Genomic DNA, 23,654 nt, shown 5'->3' with positions numbered 1-23,654 from the left:
ATAACCCAGTAACACCCCCCCCCCCCAAACACTAAGGGCAATTTTGGACACTAAGGGCAATTTAGCATGGCCAATCCACCTAACCTGCACCTCTTTGGACTGTGGGAGGAAACCGGAGCACCAGGAGGAAACCCACACACGGGGAGGATGTGCAGACTCCACACAGACAGTGACCCAAGCCGGAATAGAACCTGAGACCCTGGAGCTGTGAAGCAATTGTGCTAACCACTAAGCTACCGTGCTGCCCCAATCTTGATCTAACTTATTGGCGGAACATGATTCTGGAGTGACATGTAGGCCAGACTAGGTAAGGACGGCAGATTTCCTTCCCGAAAGGACATTAGTGAACCAGATGGGTTTTTACAACAATCAACAATGGTTTCAATGTCATCTTTAGACTTTTAATTCCAGATTTTTTATTGAATTCAAATTTTGCCATCTGCCATGGCGGAGATTTGAACCCGGGCCCCCAGAGCAGTAGCCTGGTTTCTGGATTATCAGTCCAGTGACAAAATCACTCTGCTACTTGTGGAAGCCAAAGTTCTCCATCATCACAAATTTTTTTAAAAATACACATTAATTTTGACAAACCTGTTTGTTTTTCAGTTCCCGCCTCAATCCCATCTGGACGCCCCCAACCATTTATTTTGGTCTTGGTGAAAAGTGTAAAATTCAGTGCAATTTGTTTCTTGCTTTGCTGTCTTTGAGCATGAGTCAATGCGATTGGCAGCTCACTCTGCTTTCTAACATCACTGTTGTTGAACATCTGGACAAAAACCCCTAGATTTGGTGTCAGATTCAAACTGACATCAGGGATGGGAAAATCCAAACCACAAAGATTGCTGGGACTGGGCAGCCTGCTTCGAAGTCAGCAGCAAGCGGAGTGGACATCTGGGCCAGTATTAACATAAGGTAGGCTGTTGGAGAGTGAAATCCTTTTTGCACGAAGGGTTGCCAAAGTGTGGAGCTCTTCTCCCTGTAAGGGTGGAGCAACTGGAGCTGAGGTTAATAAATCCTTGTTCGGTAAGGGTATTCAGGGATACCGAGCAAAGGTGAGTAAATGGAGTTGAGGTGGAGGTCAGTCTTGATCTAACTTATTGGTGGAACATGCGTAGGGATCTGAAGGGCCCACTCCAGATGTATTCAACTTTGTACACTACAATAACAGTGTAATTGTATATTATTATGCCACGCTGCAATTTGCGATGAATACACTTTGAACTATCTTGAAGTGACCTTTCAAGCACACCACGTAATAAATGTATTCTGGAATTACACGTAACGGGCATCATCTTCTTCCTGGTCACACCAGTGGCCCATATTCTTCCCAATGCATAAATTCAGAATTGTGCAGCAGTCAATATCGATGCAAAAGTTGCCAGTTTGAGAAAATACATTCTCTCTGCAGTCAAACATTGACTTTCAAATCTAAGTCAGCCTCAGAAAGTTACACGCGATCTCTGAAAAATTCAACTGCAATTTAGATTGTTTTTCATTAAACGTACGTGACTCATGTCCGAAACATGCAGTGGGAGATTTCTCTAATGTGAAGCCAGCCTACTTGAAATCTGTGCACGGCCAATCTCATTATTGCAGGGTTATGAGGGCCCCCGGTACATTATTTCAATCATGGCATTCACTGATTTAAAGTAAACAAATATTTATTTTAATCTTCCAGACTCTTCACTTGTTATTCCTTCATAATGGGCATGATTCAGTGAACATGTTGTGCACGGTGCAGAGTTGGGTCTAATGGGTGATTCCCAGCAGAGCCCCAAATTGGGCTTCGCACTGGGCCGCGGATCACACGACTCGCTACACCTGGCGCAGTCTGCATCACGGCCTCGCTGGGCATGATCCAAATAATGGTATTCAAGGCTCAGTTAAACATCCAGACGTCCTGTTCACCTGGGTGTCAACGGCCATGTCTGCAAGGCCTGAACCGGGCATCGTTTAGCACTGCTTCCCACCATCGTGGACCAGACATGATAGCACCTCGGGGGAATCTCATCGGCCATGAGAGCTACCTGGTGGTCTGGGATAGGGCAGGGTAGCAGCCTGGGTTGCCCCTGGCACCAGGGCACCTTGGGATTGCCAGCTTGGCACCCTGGCAGTGTCACATGGGAACCCTGCCAGTGCCCAAGTGGGATTGTCAAGGGTCGGGTCCTGGGGGGGCCTTGCCCATGTGTGAGGAGGGTTGTGAGGGGGCCGTGGAAAGGTGGGTGGGGTGAAAAGTGGGTCCTGAACGGTGGGGCTGTGGAAATTGGCCCAGTCGTTCAAAATGGCTTCCCTATCTGGGAGTGCCGGTGACTAACGGTGTCATTCTCGGCACTGCAGCTGTTGAGAAACACCCCGCCAAATGTGCCCGAAACCGGCCTCTGAAACTTTACAGGTGAATCACGCCTAATACCTCGTTCTGTGGCTCGGGATGCTATGTAAATATAAATCATTGTTGTTTTGACTGAAACAACCTTTCCAGATGTCACCGGATCAGAAACGTGATAGGATCAAACCTCGAGGAATGCGTCTGACCACCGTTTACAATAACTGAAAAGGAAGCAATATCCGGAACGGGTATTGGCAAGGAAAGTTTGATAAGGAAAGCGACATGTTTTCCTGTGGTAGAGGCGGCTCGCCATTCGCTTCCGGTGAGGTCTTCTGGCCCCACTGAAGGGAAGGGCCGGAAAGTCCCACCCCAAGTCTGCGATGCCACTCAAAGTGTTAAAATTGAACTGTGGGCAGCACGGTGGCCTAGTGGTTAGCACAGCTGCCTCATGGTGTTGAGGTCCCAGGTTCAATCCCGGCTCTGGGTCACTGTCCGTGTGGAGTTTGCACATTCTCCCCGTGTCTGCGTGGGTTTCGCCCCCACAACCCCAAAAATGTGCAGAGTAGGTTCATTGGCCACACTAAATTGCCCCTTAATTGGAAAAAATAATTGGGTAATCTAAATTTATTTAAAAAAAATAAAAATTGAACTGTGACACTGGAAGGAGTTCCTCAGGCGCCAGTGGTTGAGGAGGGACCTTGCAATGATCTCTCCTGTGACAGAAAGCAAGGAGATTCTTCCGCAGTTACCACAAACACATTTCTCTCCCTTCTGAGTCACGATCACCGCACCCCTCCCGAAAATCCCACTCTGGTAACCGCTAAGGGTTATGGAGTATCCTCCTCAAATTTGGCTAGCCTCAGAAATTTGTCATCGTCCTCCACCTACTCCACGGTGACGTGCAAGCCATGACCCTCAACAACGGCACCGTCACAGACCCTAAATTACAAGCGAAGGATGCTAGTATTCTGAAATAAAATCAGAAAGTGCTGAAAACACTCAGCAGGTCTGGCAGCAGCTGTGGAGAGAGAAACAGGGTTAACGTTTCGAGTCTGCATGACTCTTCTGCACAGCTGAACAAAGCTTGGAACTCTCTGGCTAACAGCACTGTGGTTGTACCTACATCGCAGGGACAGCAATGGCTGAAGAAGTAGGCTCACCACCACTTTCTCAAGGACAACTAAGGGAGGGCACGAAATGCTGACCTAGCCAGCGACGCCCACATCCCATAAACAAATTTTATAAAAGTACACCCACAGTGCTGTTCAGGAGGCAGTTCCAGGATTTTGACTTTGTGGAAGTTAAGGAACGGTGATATATTTGCAAATAAAGGTGCTTTGTGGCTTGGAGGGAAACTTGCAGGTGGCACTGCACGTTCCGAGACAACTGCTGCCCTTGTCCTTCTAGGTCGTAGCCTTTGTGGGTTTGGAAGATGCTGCCTACGGAAACGTGGTGAGTTGCTGCAGTGCAACTTGTAGATGGAACACACGGCTGCCACTGTGCATCAGTCATGAGGGGATTGAATGTTTAATGTGGTAGATGGGATGCCAATCAAGCGGGCTGCTGTTTCCTGGGTGGTGCCGAGCTTCCTGAGTGTTGTTGGAGCTGCACTCATCCAGGCAAGTGGAGAGAGTATTCCATTACACTCCTGACTTATGCCCTGTAGGTGGTGGACAGGCTTTCGAGAGTCAGGAGGTGAGTTACTCATCGCAGGATTCCTAGTCGCTGACCTGCCCTTGTAGCCACAGTATTTATATGGCTGGTCCGTAACTGCAGCTCGCTTGGATGGGCGGCTCCTGGGTGCCAAACACTTTCCCTGGAAAGGCAGCTCATGATGCCTTTACAGCACCCAGTGACAGAAGTGGAGGAGAGCTACAACAGATATCATAGGAACATCAGAATCAGGAGCAGAAGTAGGCAATTCAGCCTTTTGAGCCTGTTCCGCCATTCAATCAGATCATGGCTGATCTCTTCCTGGTCTCAAATCCACCATCCCGCCTGTTGCCCATATCCCTTTAACCTGTTTTTTAATGAAAAATATATCTATCTTTTTCTTGAAACCATTTAATGACTCAGATTCCACCGCACGATGGGGCTGCGAGTTCCACAAATTCACCACCCTGTGCGAGAAGTAGTTCCTCCTCATCTCAGTTTGAAAGTAGTTCCTTTTCATCTCAGTTCTACCTCCACGAGGGTATAGTTTTTGGATTGGATTGGATTTATTTATTGTCACATGTACCGAGGTACAGTGAAAAGTATTTTTCTGCAAGCAGCTCAACAGATCATTCAGTACATGGGAAGAAAAGGGAATTGAACAGAATTCAAGAAAATACATGAGAATACATAATAGGGCAACACAAGATATACAATGTAACTACATAAGCATTGGCATCGGATGAAGCAGACAGGGTGTAGTGTTAATGAGGACAGTCCATAAAAGGGTCATTTAGGAGTCTGGTGACAGTGGGGAAGAAGCTGTTTTTGAGTCTGTTCGTCCGTGTTCTCAGACTTCTGAATCTCCTGCCCGATGGAAGAAGTTGGAAAAGTGAGTAAGCCGGGTGGGAGGGATCCTTGATTATGCTGCCTGCTTTCCCCCGGCAGCGGGAGGTGTAGATGGAATCAATGGATGGGAGACAGGTTCGTGTGATGGACTGGGCGGTATTCACGACTCTCTGAAGTTCCTTGCGGTCCTGGGCCGAGCAGTTGCCATACCAGGCTGTGATGCAGCCCGAGAGGATGCTCTCTATAGTGCATCTGTAAAAGTTGGTAAGGGTTAATGTGGACATGCCAAATTTCCTTAGTTTCCTGAGGAAGTAAAGGCGCTGTTGTGCTTTCTTGGTGATAGCGTCGACATGAGTGGACCAGGATAGATTTTTGGTGATGTGCACCCCTAGGAATTTGAAACTGCTAACCATCTCCACCTCGGCTCCGTTGATGCTGACAGGGGTGTGTACAGTACTATGCTTCCTGAAGTCGATGACCAGCTCTTTAGTTTTGCTGGCATTAAGGGAGAGAGTTGAGAGAAGCATGGGAGTTATTTGGTTCAGATGCCTGCGTCAATCAGGGGGAGCACAGCAATATCCTCCAGAACATATGGCCTTGATTCTCTGCATGTTCAGCTAGGGATCCATGGCATAGCATGTAACTCAGGCCAAGGGCAGCACCTCCTTCGTAAACAATCACAGTAAGAAGTCTCACAACAGCAGGTTAAAGTCCAACTGGTTTATTTGAAATCACTAGCTTTCGGAGCGTAGCTCCTTCCTCAGGTGTAGTGGAGACAGGTTCACAAACACTGCATATATAGGCAGAGCCACAATTGCAAGAGAATTACAGATTGGAATACGAGTCTTTACAGGTAACCAAGTCTTTACAGGTACAAACAATGTGAGTGGATTATCTCTCTATTTAACCACACACACAATCCCACATTAGACACCCCTGACACACACAGCCCCCCCACCCCCAGGGGACACATCATAACACCTCCCACACTGGCCCCCAAAGCAATCCGACACACCCCCTCCACCCCCTGTACAACCCAACCTGCCTGCCTCACCCTCCCCCTCCCCCCCCCCCCCCACCCCTGCCCGGGGGTCCAACGCCGCTCCCCGGACTGACATCCACCCCCTTTAGTCTGATTCCCCCCCTCCCCCCACCGCACTCCTGGACTGACCCACCTGCCCCCCCCCCCCCCCTCCAGTCTAAACCCCCCTCTGTTCAGAGCCCTCCCTCCTGAACTGGCCCGCCAACCTCTCCAAGACTGACTGCACCCTCCAGTCCAAACCCTCCCACTCTCCCGGGCTCACACTTCACCACACCCGCACCCCTCCCACTTCCCAGATAAACTCTCCTCTGAGGCTGCTGTCTCCCATCCCAAACTGATCACCCCCTCCCCCTCATGGATTGATCCCTCCCCACCACCCCCTTCTCCACAGACCCCCTCCTCCAGACTGACCCCTCTTCCAGACTGATTCTGCCCCCCCCTCTCCAGACTAACTCCACTCCCTCCGGTCCGACATCCCACCCCTGACTGACCCCGTTCTCCTGTACTGACCACCCCCTCCGACCCAACCGAATCCCCCTCCTGGACTGAACCCCCCACACTCGCAACTCCCCTCCCCCTGTTTGAGGTATTTAACTTTTCATTGCCCCTGTAAACACTTCCTTCATGCAGCTAGTGCAATAAAAAGGAAGTGTGTCTTTCTTCTCTGCGTTCCGCTTACTCCTCAATAGCTCAGCCGGGGGTGTGCTTCCTACCCGCCCACTGGACTCTTACCTTCCTCGGAGATGCCTGTCCCTCCACGACCGGTGGACCTGGCTCCACAATGGCATTCCAGTTCCAGGTCCTTCTCGTATCTCATTAGGATAAGTAAGTCGGCTAACGCACCACCCATTCTCGATGGCTTTACGGCCTTATGGCTTCTCTTCTGAAAAGGGCTGAAAATAAATAATTAGCCCACCCTTGGCCTGCAACGCCATTCCAGGCTGGCCCACCACACCTGAGAAGCAAGTGGCACGGCATTGTCAGAGTAACACACGCCACACTTCAATGTACCCAGGGCAAGCGGGTGGATTTCCCAGCCTTGGTCGGTTTCAGTGCCATTTGCCACACAACATGCCTGAGTGCCACAATGAATGGTCACCCCTCAACATACCTATGCACAATTCCACGACAACTTGGTGCTCACCCTCACGGACTGCAGACCACCATTAAACCTTCAGCAGCACTGTGCCCATGTGCAGCGAAACGGCTGACCTGGGCTGCCACCTCTGACCACATATTCTTGGTGAGGTGCAGTGGCTTCCCTTTGTCGTCCCAGGTCATTAAAATGTCACGCCTGGCACTGACTGCCTCAACACGAATGCCCGGGCACTGATCAGAAAACCAGGGAGGCAGAGAGCCTGCCAGCCTTAACATGTCACCAGGCATGTCCAGCCAGTACAGCTCCCTCTGTAGACCCTGGCAGACTGCAGGGAGCTGCCTCTGCTCCTTGTTGAATCCCCTGCGGGGCCCCATTGCACCCAGTCCCTGACAAGCTCCAGCGCCAACGAAATGATACATTTCATGTTGGGAGAGCCTTAATTGACCAGAGAGGGTGCAAAGGCATTTGAAACTCAATGTTTCCCGGGAGCGAATTCCACATCCGCTTCCGGTTGTGCAGGATCGGCAGGGTTCCAGGCACCAAGTTCAGACCTTATAAAGTACAAAGAAGTTGAATCTTTGTCAAACGCTGGTTCTGTCTCAACTGGATAAAAGCAAATTACGGCCGATGCTGGCCACTGTCACAATCCAGTTCACAACCGTCCAGTGTATCATCTGAACCTTTCAGTTACATTCTGCATCTCACTTTCATTGTTCTCATTAGTCTGTGAAAATCCTCTGAGTCAGAGGTTGTGGGCTCAAACCTCACATTTCACTGCAGTACACGAGAAAGCTACACCATTGGAGGTGCTGACTTTCATATTCGTGTTAAAGGAAAGACTTGTCTGTTTTTTTGTGTAGGATATAGGGCATTATTCAAATAAAAGCAAGTAGGTACCCCGGTCCCTTTGCGGTGTTCAAATCAACCACTGCCTTATATGCAATTCAAACGTACTTTATTGGCTGGAAGGTGTCTTGAGAATATAAAGAGTGCTGTTTCAATGCATGTTCTACTATTTCCCCTTCGTCCCTCCATCCTCCCTTGCCTCGCCCCCTTCCTTTCTTTCCGATCTAAATCCTCTCTTTCGATCCCAGTCTGCAACATGCATCTGAGTGCTGGATTTACTGCAGATCATATATCATAGAATTTACAGTGCAGAAGGAGGCTATTCGGCCCATCAAGTCTGCACCGGCCCTTCCAAAGAGCACTCTACTTAAGCCCATACCTCCACCTCCCGTAACCCCACCTAATCTTTTAGGAGACTAAGGACAATTTAGCATGGTCAGTCCATCTAACCTGCACATTTTGGACTGTGGGAGGAAACCGGAGGACCCAGAGGAAAATCACGCAGACACGGGGAGAACGTGCAGATTCTGCACAGACAGTGACCCAACGGGGAATCGAATCTGGGACCCTGGCGCTGCAAAGCAACAGTGCTAACCACTTTGGTACTGTGCCGCCCCAATATTTGCAGGAGAAATTTACGCTGCCGTGAAACTTTAGTAAAATTTCACACTGATAACAGAGCTTGGAAATTATTCACACAATATTACCCCCAGGGGATTACCATCAAACTGACACACACACACACAAAAAAAATAGAAATACCCATGAATTCACACAAAAAGGGAGATCTCTTGATTTACCAGAGTTTAGATTTATTACCATAAAACATTGTGGAATTTAACTGCACTGTGACATGGTGGGGTCTGTGCCCAAGACTGATTTGAGACATGTTTGCCCTGGTAAGGTTGGACAGGGCTGGGCTTGTATCCAATTGAGTTGAGAAGAGTAAGAGGCAATTTGATTGAAACATGTAGATCCTGAGGGGTCTTGTGGAAAGGATGCTTCCTCTTGTGGGAGGATCTGGAACTCGGGGGTCACTGTTTAAAAATAAAGGGTCAACCATTTAAGACGGAGATGAGGATAACCTTCTTTTCTGTCGGGGGGGGGGGGGGGGGGGGGGGGGGTGTGTGTGTGAGCATTTCCAACTCTGTTCCTCCAAAGGCGGCGGCGGAAGCAGAGTCTTCGGATATTTTTACGGCAGAGACAGATCGATTCTTGATTGAAGAAAAGGGGGCTGAGAGGTTATCGGGAGTTCAGCAGGAATGTGGAGCTGAACGTACAGCCATGGTCACATTGAAACCCAGAGCAGGCTCGAGGGGCCGAGTGGCCTACTCCCGATCCTGATTCGAATACTCGTAAGGCCAAATACTGAACAAAGGGTAAATGTTTCTTATCATAGAATCATTGAATTTACAGTGCAGAAAGAGGCCTTTCGGCCTATCAAGTCCGCACCAGTCTTTGGAAAGAGCACCCCACTTAAGCCCAGACCTCCAACCTATCCCCGTAACCCAGTAACCCCACCTAACCTATATTTCTGGACACTCGGGCCAATTTAGCAAGGCCAATCTACCTAACCTGCACATAGAACATAGAACATAGAACAGTACAGCACAGAACAGGCCCTTCGGCCCTCAATGTTGTGCCGAGCCATGATCACCCTACTTAAACCCACGTATCCACCCTATACCCGTAACCCAACAACCTCCCCCTTAACCCTACTTTTATTAGGACACTACGGGCAATTTAGCATGGCCAATCCACCTAACCCGCACATCTTTGGACCGTGGGAGGAAACCGGAGCACCCGGAGGAAACCCACGCACACAGGGGGAGGACGTGCAGACTCCACACAGACAGTGACCCAGCCGGGAATCGAACCTGGGACCCTGGAGCTGTGAAGCATTTATGCTAACCACCATGCTACCCTGCTGCCCCGAAATTTAGCATGGCCAATCCACCTAACCCGCACATCTTTGGACTGTGAGAGGAAACCGGGGCACCCGGAGGAAACCCGCGCACACACGGGGAGAACGTGCAGACTCCGCACAGACAGTGACCCAGGTGGGAATCAAACCTGGGACCCTGGAGCTGAGAAGCAACTGTGCTAACCACTGTGCTACTGTGACGTCTGTGCTGCCATTCTGGTAGCCCAGTTGAAGGGTGAGGTGCTGTCCTTCAAACTTGCGTTATGTTCCATTGGAACATTGCAGCTGATCAAGGACAGAAAGGTCAGAGTGGGAGCAAGGTACAGATTTGAAACGACAGGCAACTGGAAGGAAAAACACTGAGGAAGGAGCTGCGCTCCGAAAGCTAGTGATTCAAAACCAACCTGTTGGACTTTAACCTGGTGTTGTAAGACTTCTTACTGTGCTCACCCCAGTCCAAAGCTGGCATCTTCACATCACGGGTAATCTACTTGAGTAGTAAGATGGATATTGGCCCAGGATATTGAGGAGAACTCCCTTGCTCAGAGAACATGGGATATTTTACACCCACCAGAGGGCTGACTGGGTTTGGTTTTACATTTCATCTGGATAGATGGGGCCCCTGTCCGTGCAGTGCTCTTTCAGTCCTGCACGAGAGCATTAGCCTAGCCCTTGTGCTCAAGTCACTGGAGTGGGACTATGAAGCCAGAACATAGAATATAGAACAGTACAGCACAGACCAGGCCCTTCGGCCCTCGATGTTGTGCCGAGCATTGTCCGAAACCAAGATCAAGCTATCCCACTCTCTGTCATTCTAGTGTGCTCCATGTGCCTATCCAAAACCGCTTGAAAGTTCCTAAAGTGTCCGACTCCACTATCACAGCAGGCAGTCCATTCCACACCCTAACCACTCTCTGAATAAAGAACCTTTCTCGGACATCCCTCCTATATCTCCCACCCTGAATCTTATAGTTATGCCACCTTGTAACAGCTACATCCACCCAAGGAAATAGTCTCTGAATGTCCACTCTATCTATCCCCCTCATCATCTTATAAACCTCTATTAAATCACCTCTCATCCTCCTCCGCTCCAGAGAAAAGCCCTAGCTCCCTCAACCTTTCCTCATAAGACCTATCCTGCAAACCAGGCAGCATCCTGGTAAATCTCCTTTGCACCCTTTCCAATGCTTCCACATCCTTCCTATAATGAGGTGACCAGAACTGCACACAATACTCCAAATGTGGTCTCACCAGGGTCATGTATAGTTGCAGCTTAACCCCGCGGCTCTTAAACTCAAGCCCCCTGTTAATAAACGCTAACACACTTTTGACTCAGCGTGCAAAAGTGTCATCAAGTGAACCACAACTGACTGCCAGACAGAGAGAGAATGTCATCCATCATTTTTTCCCATTGGAAGCAAGATAATAGCATGCTCTGGTTCAAACATTGTGGGGCAAGGGAGTAAGATAGATCTCACCTTGTAAATGCAAAAAAATGCTTTTTCACGTACAAAAATCTTTGAACGTGCATTACAGAAGGTACACTGCACCTCAGTTGAGCTACCAAAAAAGAGTTTAAATAGAATTGAAACCCACATACTTCCTCTGCAACTGTGTCATGTTGCCGTACGTCATAGACGTGGGTAACATAATAGACGGGCAGAAATCGTTCGAAGAGGTAGTGATGCACGAGATGAATGTCGGTCACAAAGAGAAACAAAATCCCGACTTGCAGCTGTCAGGTAACCAAAATAAGCGTGCAGAGGAGTTTGTGTAGGCAGGGTGCTGACTCTGAAAACCTCCAAGCTACTACAGAGACCCTTCATTCATGTGCAGAAGGCAAAAGAAAGAACTTGCATTGATCAATCAGCTCCCACAACTCCAAGACAAAGCAAAACACATTTTGTGAAGTGTAGTCACTGTTGCAGGAACTGTTGTCGGGAAAACTAACAGCCAATTTACACATAAGACACTGGTAGAAGAGCAAAATACGCTAGACGTTGGAAACTAACTAAAACCAGAAAATGTCAGAAACGCTCAGCAAATCAGGCAGCATCTACAATGGATTAAATAGGGGATACGCGGTGCAGAAATGGGCCATTTGTTTTCAATACCTTGCCAGCCTGTGGTGTAACTTTCAGTGATTGGTGTGTTTGTCCTCTCCAAGATTATTTTGATCCTTCTATCCACCAAGACGTGGCCCTTCCAAGTAATTAGTCAGTGACCCCCTCCGCACACCCCCCCTCCCCCCCACCATCACCATTTTTCCCTCGCATTTATCGATGTTGAACTTCATTTGCCAATCTAATGCCCATTCTGTAAGTTTATTCATGGATTCGGGTAATTTATTGTGGTCCCCCTCAACGCAGACTGGAGAAACTAACTGACAAAAGGGGGAATGGTTTAATGCGAAATGAGATGGCATTGGGGAAAGTTCAGCAACAAAAAGTGCCTCGAAGAGGTGCAAATGGGAAAGACAGAATGATCACCATCAGTTGTCATCTGCCAAATTTCCCACATTCCACCTTATCATAGAACTTCCTGTTTGTTCTTTCCTCTCTGCCTCTTTCCCCTGCCCTGTACTTCCTTAAAAACTGGTACATCTCTAATTTTTTACGTTTCATTTGACCTTCTAAAGTAAATCCCAGTTTTCCCAATCACTGCAACCGGCCAACTAAAATCATACTTACTGGCTTAATTAATGAAAGCCTTTCTATTAAACCAAAATCTAAACGTGTGGCAACGTGGCCCCTTTAAGGGGGCGGGCCTGGTGGACCACGTGACCGGCTCAGAGCAATCACGTGGGAGCACGTGAACCCCGGCCAATAGCAAGTTTGCAAGGGACCCTGTGAGCAGGGGTCTGGATAGTATGGACCCCGCAGCCATGAAGTGAAGACCCTGCCTATTGTGTCCTGTTCCTGTATAATTATCAACCTTTAGGGCAGCACGGTGGCGCAGTGGGTTAGCCCTGCAGCCTCACGGCGCCAAGGTCCCAGGTTCGATCCCGGCTCTAGGTCACTGTCCGTGTGGAGTTTGCAAATTTTCCCCGTGTTTGCGTGGGTTTCGCCCCCACAGCCCAAAGATGTGCAGGTTAGGTGGATTGGCCATGCTAAATTGCCCCTTAATTGGAAAAAATTAATTGGGTACTCTAAATTTATTAAAAAATAATTATCAACCTTTGTCTTTCATCAATAAAACCCTGTTGTTATGACTGATCCCGCCAGAAAGTTTCTCAAGGCATCACATTGGCAACGAGGTTAAAGTTTCGCTCGCTGTCTGCAGTACTTCATGATTCGAAAGGAGGAAGGATGGAGCGAATGGAAAAAGCAAGAAGGACCAATGAGAGTCAGGAACTATCAAAACATGAGTGAAAATGCCTATTATCGGTAAACTAGACCCTTTGCCCAAGGGGCTGAAGAGTGGAGCCAGAAAATCGAACAACTCTGCTATTTCTTCACCGCAAATTAGATCATGGGAGGAGACAAGGCAGAAGGTGATACTGCCATCTGTTTCAAGGCCCAAACTTTATATTCTAATTGGGAATATCTTGTCCCCTAAGACACCCAACTTTGACCAGATAGTCAAGCTGGCCAAAGAACGCTTTACCCCAAGTCCCTCGATTAACCTCCACCATTATAAATTTAACTCCGCTGTTCGGAAGTCTGAAGAGTCCATCTCAGCCTTTGTAGCCAGGCTTTATCAACTTGCTGAGCACAGCAGGTTCAGGGACCGTGCTGAGTCATGTGCTATGCGGCCGGTTGATCTGTGGGATCCATCCCAACATCCAAAAGAAACCCCTGGATGAAACCACTACAACTTTGGAAAAAGCGATTAAGATAGCTCAGGTGACAGAGTCCGTCGAAAAAGGAGCCACTGAGCTCCAAAGCATGGCCAAAGGGGAATTCAATCAAATAGGGGGTGGTCCGGCCGTGAGGTGCATGGCAGGATCAACAGCCACAGCAGAGAACCAGACATGGTCCTCGAGGCTGGCCCAAGTCAAAGGACCAGGAAAAGAACAGGATGCCTTCCTAAGACAGTGATGGACCGTAATTGTTCTGTGGGGGGGGGGGGGGGGGGGGGGGGAGAATGGGACCATCCCCAAGAGTCTGCCTTTGTCACGAGTTTGTGCGTTTCTGATGTAACCGTAGGGGTCATTTTCAAGCATGCTACTACGCAAGGTAGAGCGGGTCAATGCAAAAACAAGCAACAGCAGTCCACAGTGGCACTGAACATAGTGGAGAGGAGCTCTGAAGAGGAGGACACAGTGTACTGTTTGAATGCAGTCCAGTTGAATAAGACAACCCCAATTGAAATTACCCTGAAGGTAAATGGTGAATCTTAGAAAATAGAAGTTGACACCAGGGCCTCGGTGATCATTGGGGAACAGACCTTCATGTATATCCGTAACGCAGTTCAAATTCTACGTGTGATTCAGCGGCCCTGGCCCGGAGCTGGGCGTAATGGGTGAACCACGCGTGAACCCTAAATCAAACTCCATGCTGAGTGCCAGCCCAACCATGAGACATCCGACTCTCTCCGCCCAGTGCGACCTGGATCTCGACCCCGCTGGCTGAGATCCAGATCTGACTATTTAACTTAGCCTGATTGCTCATTTAAAGTACCCCGACGCAAGGTTCACCCGGAAGCTGGGACTCACTGGCTGTACCTGGTACACTTAGCCAGGGAGATTTTTAATACTGGTTCACACAAACGTGAACCAGTAGTAATGGCACCTGGGGACATTTCCCAGGCCATTGCAGACCCCGGGTGGTTGGGGATAGGGCAGGGTGGCATCCTGGCACGCCCCATGGAAAATGGGCACCTTGACACGGCTAACCTGGCACCCTGGTAGTGCAATGGTGGCACTGCCATAGTGTCAGGGTGGCAGTGTCAGGGTGCCCGTGTACCAGGTTGGGTCAGGACCGGGGGAGAGAGGGACATCTTGCCAAGTAGAAGGGGTCTAAGGGGGTGGTTCTTGGGGGCCTCCTCAAGGTTGAGGGGATAAAGGGGGGGGGGGGGTCACAGAACCTGGGACAGTGGTAACTAAAGGGGGGGGGGGGTGGGAAGATCGGGGCTGCCGGACAAAATGGCGCCCCGATCTGCAAAGAACCTTCCCTGCTGGTGACCTTCAGCTCACCAATAGGAAATCCCTCTAAGTGAGGCCTCAGCAACGAGAAACCCCAGCAGGCCAAGAAAAAAGTCAAAGTACCGTTGGACCGTAGGATGTTTGTCGGTGCTGCAGATACACATCTAGTATTCGCTATCCATGGACTACCAGAGTCCATTATATCTGACAAAGTCACACCTTTTACTCGGACGACTTCCAGGCTTTCATTTATGCTCACGGCACATGCCACACTAGGAGAGACCCGCTCCAGCCCACATCTAATGGATTGGCCGAGATGGCTTTTCAGACCTGTAAGTATACCATGCGGAAACAGTCTGTCAGCCCGCTACGACAACGACTTGCCAATATTTTATTGCCATACAATTCGACTCCTCACACCACCATGGGGGTCACACCTGCCGGGTTGCTGATGGGCCATCGCCTCAGAACTCATTTGGATTTAGTGTTTCCTAATTTGGCGGGGAGAGTGGAGGCAGAGAGGTCAACGGGCTATACAGAGGGGTGACAGATCATTCTGGGTGAGGGGCCCCGTCTTCGTTCACAACTTAGGACTCAATGGGGGAGGTCAAGAACCTGGCATTTGGTAGTATAGGGTCTCCCTAAATTTTGCCCAGGCTCATGCCCTTGAGAGGACAGTCCAGTTTCACAGCAAAGCATTAACACATCATGGGAAACGGCAGTTACGGGTGATGAGCCCAACTCAATTGGCACAGAGAACGGATGTGCCTTCTTAGCCCACTGCCCTACACTGCAGCTAACGCACTAGTAACTGCTATGCGAGAATGAGGCCTCGGAACCACATATTAAGACACATTGTTGCAACTGGCCTCTGTAATGGTGTTGAAAGACATACAATCAATTTTAGCTTTGTGCCGGGGTACTTCTTATCTAAATAATATGGCATTCACAGTATAATCAGACAGGGTAAGGAAGACACATGCAGGAACAAATTGAGCTTTTTTAAAGACTATTTTTCACCCACGCCACCTTCCACTTGCACCCTCCATCTCTGCCTCTGTCTCAGCCCCTCTGCTATTGAAGGCCCCCATCCATGCTTTTGTTACCTCTAACTTTGATTATCCCAATGCTCTTCCATCTTCCACCCTCCACGGATCGAACTGCATCCAAAATCCTGCCGCCTGTATCCTAATTCACATCAAGCCCCCTTGACCCATCATTCCTCTGCTAGTTGGCCAACATTAGCTCCCAGTCTGACAACACTACCGTTTTAATACTCTCCATTTTTCGCAACGTCACCAAGGCCTCAACCTTCCTTATCACTCTGACCCTCTGTGACGTCTGGGTTCCTCCAATCCTAGCATCTTGCCCATCCTCCAATTCCCATCACTCAACCATTGGCAGCTGTGCCTACAGCTGAATGAACCTAAGTTTGGGTAGTCCTTCCTTGAATGTTTCCATTTCTACCTCTCTCTCCGCTCTTACGACATCCTTTCAACCTGCCCCTTGTCTTAACATCGCCTTATGTAGCTCAGAGTCAAGTCTGATAAGATTGCCTTTCAGTGAAATGCATTGGGACATGACGCTATGTTAAATATATAAATACCACTTGTTGTTTATGAAAGCATTTGAGCAGAATTCACATTGTACCCAGTAATACAGAGCAGCTCAGAATCCATGTAATGCCTCTGGATCTAGAATTTCAAAAGGAAAATCTTGATTTACAAGAGGCACCGCAGGAACACACCAGGGCTCCTTAGGCATCGCCTTCCAAACTCACGACCACTACAATCTAGAAGGACAAGGGCAGACTGATATATGGGAACCCCACCACTTGGAAGTTCCCCTCCAGGCCACTCACCAACTTGATTTGGAAATGTACCACCGTTTCTTCACTGTCGCTGGGTCAAAATCCTGCAACTCCCTCCCTAACAGCACAGTGGGTGTACCTATAATCACGCAGACTGCAGCAGTTCCAGAAGGCAGCTTACCGCCACCTTCTCAAGGGGCAATTAGGGATGGGCAACAAATGCTGGTCTAGCCGGTGAAGCCCACGTCCCGTAAAAATTAGTTAAACAAAATAGGGTTTCAATCTATTGTGGTTGAAGAAAGAATAATGAAATCTATATGTATTTCAGTGCCCCTAATGTAGGAATGGTGCACTGATTCATAATTTTGAAATAATTTTAATTCAATATTCCTTCTATTGCTTTCCTAACTACCACCTTGCTGGTGGTGGCAGTCATATGTAGGTTGTTTCATAACAAAATGTCCCAACTCCCACAGCTATCTCGACTGCAGCTTCTCACACCCCTCTCCCTCTTGGGACTCCATCCCATTCTTCCAGTTCCTCCATCTCTGCCGCATCTGTTCCAATGATGTTGTAAGATGCCTGGATCCTATCGGATGGGGACAATTTGTTACCCCTGGAACCATGGAGGGGGAGGGGGGAATTGTTAACCTTTCAGCTGTATAAATAGAACTGGCCAGTATGGTACCGGCGAAAGAAAGAGAACCTGTAGTGAAGCCCACATATTGGCGTTGTGTAAATAAAAGTTACATTTTGCTTGACTCTTCGGGGCCCTCAGTAAAGATGTCACATTCAAAAACAACGCTTCTGTCATGTCTGCCTTTTTCTTCACCCGAGGATTCCCACCCACTGTGTTGACAGGGCTCTCGATCGTGTCTGGACCGTCTCTTGCACCTCTTACCTCATCCCTTCCTCTCCCTCCCAGAACCATTACAGGGCCCCCCTTTGTTCTCACTTTTCACCCCGCCAGCCTCCACATTCGAAAGATCATTCTCCGCCATTTCCGCCAACCCCCAGCGCGATGCTACCGTGTAACACATCTTCCCCTCGCTTCCCTGTCGACATTCCGCGGGCACCATTCCCTCCGTGACATCCTGGTTCATTCCTCCATTGCCCCCAACGCTTCATTCCCCCTTCACATGCCATCGCAGAAAGTGTAGCACCTGCCCCTTAACCGCCACCTTCCTCAGTTGCCGAGGCTCCAAAAACTCTTCAGGTGAAGCAACATTTCACTTGCACCTCCTCCAATTTGATCGACTGTATTCGCTGTTCTCAATGCGGCCTCCTCTGGGGAGACTAAACACAGGTTGGGTGCTTTGGTCTCTTTAGGCTGTCCTGTAGTAGATTTTTTGTTCCCCTTTACATTAACAGCCATTCTACTCTCATAGTCCCTCCTCGACAGCTCATCTTCCGCTTCATTTCCCCTCTCAACTTATTGGCTGATTCTTGCTGGAAGGATTTACCCCCCCCCCACCGTCATCCAAAGGGGAAGGTTCAGTGGTACGGTTGACCACATTCACAGCATGCATTACGACACAATTCAAAAGAAACCAAATGTGTTTCTTTGTACAATTTGTGGTCATTCCTTGGAATACATACACGGGATCTCACTCCTGGCCCAACTTCCCCCAAATGTCTTACAACAATTTCTCTTCTGGGGCTGCGGTCTCCCTTCAATACAAACCACATTTATATCGAAATCGCTAAACAGAAAACTGGGCGGTTATAATTCATCCTTCCTCTGAGCAGTGATTCGAAGTCCTTTTCTTATTGATCCAAAATTCTTGTATCCTTTTTGTTTGCTTCAGCCAATGTTGACATTGCTATTGATAATGTTAAGTGTCACAGGCATCTGCGTTGGTCTCCTCGGCTGGGATTTTCCAGCCCCTCCTTCCCCCCCCACACACACATCGGGTTTTCCAGTGTCGGAGGCGGCTCAACATTGGTGGCTGATGGGATCTGACGGTCCCGTCGAAGTCAATGGCCATTTGCATTGCTTACTGTCCATGCTGCAAGGGAATCAGCCGGCCAGTGGCCACCCACCTTTGCCAATGGAAAACCTGCCGGGAGCCGGCAAAATCCTAGCCCTAGCCTCTCTTCTGAAGCCTTTACACTTCATCAGGGGCTGTTTAGCACAGGGCTAAATCGCTGGCTTTGAAAGCAGACCAAGGCAGGCCAGCAGCACGGTTCAATTCCCGTAACAGCCTCCCCGAACAGGCGCTGGAATGTGGCGACTAGGGGCTTTTCACAGTAACTTCATTTGAAGCCGACTTGTGACAATAAGCGATTTTCATTTCATTTCATCTTATATCTGTCTTCCGATGACCCCCTGATGAATGACACTGAACAGCATAGGCCTTTCAGTCAATTAAATACTAGCCAGTACATCCTCCATGCAAGATAATTAGACTCTTCCTCCGCATATAGGTAGCACAGTGGCACAGTAGTTAGCACTGCTGCCTCACAGCACCAGGGACCTAGGATCAATTCCAGCCTTGGGTGACTATCTGTGTGGAGTTTGTACTTCCTCCCCGTGCCGGCGTGGGATTCCTAAGGGTTTCCTCCCACAGTGCGAAGATGTGCAGGTTAGATGGGGTTACGGAGATGGGGATTCTAGTGGGGGTTCATGTCACACACGCTCCATCATTCCTTTGTCAAGTATTAATCTCATTCCATCTGTGAATAACTTGCAGAGTTGTGGCAGAAAATGGCAGAGTCTGACTGCTCATTACACAAAGGATTTTCGTCCATGAAATCTTTTTTATGTATCTTATTAGTGTTGGATCAGAACAAAGGATTTGCGAGGGAAAGGAGACCAATATCTTTTTAGTTTGCCATCAGCAAGGGGAGGCAGTGGCAGGAGTCTGGTAACACCGGGGAAGAAGCTGTTTTTGAGTCTGTTAGTACATGTTCTCAGACTTCTGTATCTCCTGCCCGATGGAAGAAGTTGGAAGAGTGAGTAAGCCGAGTGGGAGGGGTCTTTGATTATGCTGCCCGCTTTCCCCAGACAGCGGGAGGTGTAGACAGAGTCAATGGATGGGAGAGAGATTTGTAGTCACGACTCTTTGAAGTTTCTTGCGGTCTTGATGCTGCCGGATAGGATGCTTTCTATGGGGCATCTGTAGAAACCTGATCTGACCTATGAGTAACTCCAAACACACAGCAAGCCACTTAGCCCCATTTAGGGATGGGCAATAAATCTGGCCCACATCCAATGTAATCATCCAGTACAATGGAGCTGTTGACAGACACAGGTGTGAGGTAAGGTAAGCTCCCTGTGGTGCAGAGGTTTTGGTAAAGATAGATAATTTTTTGAAGAATAAAGGGATTAAGGGTTATGGTGTTCAGGTCGGAAAGTGGAGCTGAGTCCACAAAAGATCAGCCATGATCTCATTGAATGGTGGAGCAGGCTCGAAGGGCCAGGTGGCCTATTCCTGCTCCTAGTTCTTATGTTCTTATGTTATCTCCGCCCAAACATTCCATAATTACTTAAGTCACACACATACATAGAAACATAGGAGGAGGCCATTTGGCCCTTCAAGTCTGCTCCACCATTCATTCTGATCATGGCTGATCATTAAATTCAATACCCTGATCCTGGCTTCCCCCATATAACCTTTATTAGTGTCACAAGTAGGCTTACGTCAACACTGCAATTAAGTTACTGTGAAAATCCCCTTGCCGGTGCATTCCGGGTGCCTGTTCGGGCACACTGAGGGAGAATTCAGAATGTCCAATTCACCTAATGATGCGCTATCAATTGCACACAAAGACTCGAATCGGTACAAGAGAGGCTTTATTAGCGTGAGATGTTTCTCCTTCGACTGCAGCTGGTAGAACGGCAGCTCAGGAGAACTCATGAATATTTATACTGCTCCCTGTGGGCGGAGCTAGCCGGCAGGGGCTACCGACAAGCCTGTAATACAGGTACTGCTGTACGTCCCCTAATACTGGCACACACATATTTACACAGTGGTGGATCACCACATTCACCCCCTGTTAAGAATGAGTCCGGCGGGGGTGACATGGAACTATATACATAATCCGTGATTTATTTACAGAGGGGGAGGGGGAAAAAAATTAAGTGTCCATCTTGCAAACCGGTGCCCGTCATAGGTTGAGTCTGACCGGTGGTCTAATGATTCGTTGAGAGCGAAGCAGCAGAGGTGGCGACATCTGTACAGGCGGTGTCGGCGTCGACGGCAACGGTGCTGGCGGTGTTGGTGCTGGCCAGTGGCTGGACGACTCCGGGAGCATGCCAAAAACTTCCATGTCCTCTACTGTGGGCAGGGGAATGAGGGCTGGACCTGGTGGGGCTGATGTTGGGAGCGCCAGGGGAGGAGAGACTGGCACGTGGGTGGGTAGGTGTGTGGGAGTGGGATCGGCACCCGAAAGGGCCAGGTCTCTGAGCGAGACTGTATCCTGGCGGCCGTCGGGGAACTCCACGTAGGCATACTGGGGGATAGCGTGGAGCAGGCTTACCCTGTCCACCAGCGGGTCCACCTTGTGGAGTCTGACATGCCTACGCAGTAGGACCGGCCCTGGAGCTGTGAGCCAAGTCGGGAGCGACACCCCGGATGTAGACTTCCTAGAGAACACGTTCATGGGGTGTGTTGTTAGTAGCGGTGCACAGCAGTGACCGAATGCAGTGGAGTGCATCAGGGAGGACCTGCTGCCAGCGAGCGGCTGGGAGGTTCCTGGACCGTAGGGCCAGCTGGACGGCCCTCCAAACCCTCCCGGTGGAGGGGAGGGGCCCTTTGAAATCCACGCTGAGGCGTTCAAAGGGGCGGGACGCTTTCACCAGGCGTGCGCGGTCTGGCCGGTAGAAGTGTGGCTTGCACTCCGCACAGACCTGGCAGTCTCTGGTGACTGTCCGTACTTCCTCGACGGAGTAGGGCAGATTGCGGGCTTTGATTAGATGGTACAACCGAGTGACCCCCGGATGGCAAAGGCTATCATGCAGGGCACAGAGCTGGATCACTTGTGCGCTGGCACATGTACCTCGGGAGAGGGCGTCTGGGGGCTCGTTGGGCTTGCCGGGGCGATACAAGATCTCGTAATTATAGGTGGAGAGCTCAACCCTCCACCGCAAGAGTTTGTCATTTTTGATCTTGCCCCACTGTGTGTTGTTAAACATGAAGGCTACCGACCGTTGGTCAGTGAGGAGAGTGAATCTCCTGCCGGCCAGGTAATGCCTCCAGTGCCGCACCGCTTTAACGATTGCCTAGACCTCTTTTCAACAGACGAATGTCGAATATTGGAGGCATGGAGGGTGCGGGAAAAGAATGCCACGGGTCTGCCTGCCTGCTTTAGAGTGGCGGCAAGGGCGACATCTGAAGCGTCGTTCTCTACTTGGAAGGACAGTGTCTCATCTACTGCGTGCATCCCGGCCTTGGCTATGTCTGAGCGAATACGGGCGAAGGCCTGTTGTGCCTCGGCTGTGAGGGGGAATTGCGTGGACTGGATCAGTGGGCGGGCCTTGTCCGCGTATTGTGGGACCCACTGGGCGTAGTAAGAAAAGAACCCCAGGCATCGTTTGAGAGCCTTGGGGCAGTGGGGGAGGGGTAGCTCCATGAGGGGGAGCATGCGGTCGGGATCGGGCCCCAGTAGTCCGTTTTGGACTACGTAGCCTAGGATGGCTAAGCGGTCTGTGCTGAATACGCACTTCTCCTTGTTATAAGTGAGGTGGATGAGAGATGCGGTGTGGAGAAATTTGGCAGGGTTGGCGTCGTGGTCCTACTGGTCATGGCCGCAGATGGTGACATTGTCTAAGTACGGTAACGTGGCCCGCAGTCCGTACCGGTCAACCATTCGGTCCATATCTCTTTGAAATACTGAGACCCTGTTAGTGACGCCGAAGGGAGCTCTGAGAAATTGATAGAGGCTGCCATCCACATCGAAGGCAGTGTAGGGACCGATTTGCGGATGGGGAGCTGGTGGTAGGCGGATTTCAGGTCGATCGTCGAGAAGACCGGTACTGTGTAATCTGATTGACCATATCAGATATGCGAGGGAGGGGGTACGCGTCGAGCTGCGTGTACCGATTGATGGTCTGGCTGTCATCCACGACCATACTGTGTTTCTCCCCAGTCTTAACCACCACCACTTGGGCTCTCCAGGGACTGTTGCTGGCCTCGATAATACGAAGCTGGACTTCGGACCTGATGAAGATCTTGTCCTGAGTGCTGTACCGTCTGCTCCTGGTGGCGACGGGCTTGAAATCTGCAGTCAGATTGGCGAAGAGGGAGGGAGGGTCAACCTTGAGGGTCGCGAGGCCGCAAACGGTGAGTGGGGGTAGGGGTCCGCCGAATTTGAGGGTGAGGCTCTGGAGGTTACATTGAAATCCAGGCCCAGTAAAAGTGACGCACAGAGGTTGGGAGAATGTACAGGCGGAAACCGCAGAATTCAACGCCTTGTACGGTGAGGTTGACCAGACAGAAACCCCGGATCGGGACAGAGTGGGATCCGGAGGCCAGGAAGATCCGCTGGTTGGCGGGATGGGCCGTGAGGGATCAGCGCCTTACCGTGTCCGGATGGATGAAGCTGTCGGTGCTCCCAGAGTCAAGTAGGCAGTAGGTCGCGTGGCCGTTGATGAGCACCGTCGTTGAAGCGGTAGCCAAGTTGTGCGGACGGGATTGGTCGAGCGTCATGGAGGCGAGTGGCGGGCAATCGACCGAAGAGTCCGACGAGGATCGGTTGCGACCCGGGTCCCGTGGTCCAATCCTGAGGGGAGGACAAAATGGCGGCGTCCGGAGTACCTGCGGGGAAGAAGATGGCGGACCATGCAGTGCACGTTGCGGGGGCGGGGAAAGATGGCGGCGCCCACTGAGTGCACGTGGACCTGGGGGGGAAGATGGCGGCGCCAACGGCGTGTACATTGCGGGGGCAGCGGAAAATGGCGGCACCCACTGGCCGCACGTGGACCTGTGGGGTGAAGATGGCGGCGGCCACTGGTCGCACGTGGCCCCAGAAGCAGCGGACGGCGGGGCCCATTGCACGATCGGCTGAGGAAAGGGGGA

This window comes from Scyliorhinus canicula, chromosome 3, assembly GCF_902713615.1.
Source record: "Scyliorhinus canicula chromosome 3, sScyCan1.1, whole genome shotgun sequence".
Taxonomy (NCBI): domain Eukaryota; kingdom Metazoa; phylum Chordata; class Chondrichthyes; order Carcharhiniformes; family Scyliorhinidae; genus Scyliorhinus; species Scyliorhinus canicula.
The sequence above is the reverse complement of the archived record's forward strand: the minus strand, read 5'-3'. Positions refer to the sequence as shown.